The sequence below is a fragment of the Schistocerca cancellata genome, chromosome 2 (genome assembly GCF_023864275.1).
Source record: "Schistocerca cancellata isolate TAMUIC-IGC-003103 chromosome 2, iqSchCanc2.1, whole genome shotgun sequence".
In the NCBI taxonomy this organism is placed as follows: domain Eukaryota; kingdom Metazoa; phylum Arthropoda; class Insecta; order Orthoptera; family Acrididae; genus Schistocerca; species Schistocerca cancellata.
The window spans coordinates 967,981,609-967,983,430 of NC_064627.1; positions in this window are offsets into that span (position 1 = coordinate 967,981,609).

A 1,822-nucleotide genomic window follows, 5' to 3' on the forward strand; every position below is an offset into this window, starting at 1 on the left:
TTCCTGACCAGATAAGTGTTTAGCAAACATCCTCTCGCAATTTTTGATGAAATCTAACGGATACCATCCGTTATGTTTTTTGGCGGGATCGAAGCGTTCCTCACCTTCCAAGAGCTTCGTAATTGGCGTGTCATTACAGACAACACCAAGCCTATCTTTGATTTTACTCTCGAGATCGAAAATTTTGCCTTGAATTTTCGATGTATTTTGGTCACACTTTTGTACACATCCAGTAACTTTTTCGTCTAAATTTCTTTCAGCATCTAAAACTGCTTTTTTCAACTGTGAGATTCCATGTTGGCATTCGTTTACGATCTCAGTTTTAAGGCCGAAAACTTTTTCGTCTACTTTTGTTTCAACTAGAGGCTTCACTTTCGCTTGGATGTTGAGAATTTCAACATCAAACCTACTGTTAATGTCGTCAATTTCCCCCTGCATAGTATTAATATTTTTATTAATTGTGTCAATTTCAGATTTCTTAGTATTTATTGCAGAACTTAAATAACCCACTTTTTGTTCTACCTGTTCGATTTGTTTACTAATTTTAATTCCTTGTTCTTCGACCTGTGCTTTAAGCTGACCAACTTGTATTTAAGCTGCTCGTCAACGTGTGTTTTAAGTTGCTCATTCTGTCCTGCAATTTGTTTGGTTAATCGTTCAAATAAGTCGTTCATACTTAAAATTTTCACACCGTTTTGTTCTACAGAATCGGTGTGTGCCGATCCTACTTCATAATTTTCTTTCGGTTCTTTCTTTATCTGTGGTGAATCAAACATGTCAGTGGATTCGTTCACGTACCCACTATCATCTACAAAGTCATCCTCTAGTTCCTGTTTTATTCCTTGATGTGTTCGAGGCGATTTCGACATTTCAATCTGTTCGTTAACATGTTCGTGGTATTGTATGTACGCCAATTGTCTTCCGCTAACGCCATTTATTATCTGGTCGCGTAAACTCCTGTTATTGCCAGCCGCATCGTCAATTACGCTCGGCACATCTACCGTGCTTACGTTCTTGTCCATACCGAACGCAAATTACACCTTACTACCGTACTTGACGTTCACTGCTATTTATTTCACTGAATATTATTACAATTCGTGCCACTGAACATCCACTGTTCGGTATTCACGTTAATTTGTGACCGACAACAACTGGATGTCCTGTCACAGGGTGCCACTTGTAACGTGCGCGTGGGGCACACAATACTCGTTGAAGCCTGTACTATGGTAATTGAGCGGAGTTCACCTTATGAGAAAGGATTTTCTTACAGATATCGACCGCGTGTACCTGAATGGTGGCAAATCAGACTTACACACACTCTGTAATAACAATGATCCGTCAAGAAAGTCCAAAATGCAACTACGCGTCAGGATGGACCAAAGCAACACTGAAGATGCTACCAATTTAATAATAATACGGTCGCCAGCCTAATTAGGCATTAACTGAGTTTCTTCCCTGTACAAGTTGGTATATATTCATGGAAAACATTAAGTAGTAACACTGCATAATATAGTACAATTTTAGAACCAGAAAATCTATTGAACTGATAGTTTCACGTTCTGTACTGATATGGAAAAACCATGAATACATAACACTACACTATAATGTATACTATAAAAAATTCGTACTGTCTATTGATCTGATTAAAATCGGGCATAGGTTACCCTAGAAATAGCACTTTCGAGCCACACACAAAATGTCAATTTTGATAAAGATAAAAAACTCTTTTTATTACTTACTGCTCATTTAAATACCTTTATGTCCGTCTCGAAATAATTAAACTTCATTACTATATCAATATTAAAGTTATCTTTCAACTTCG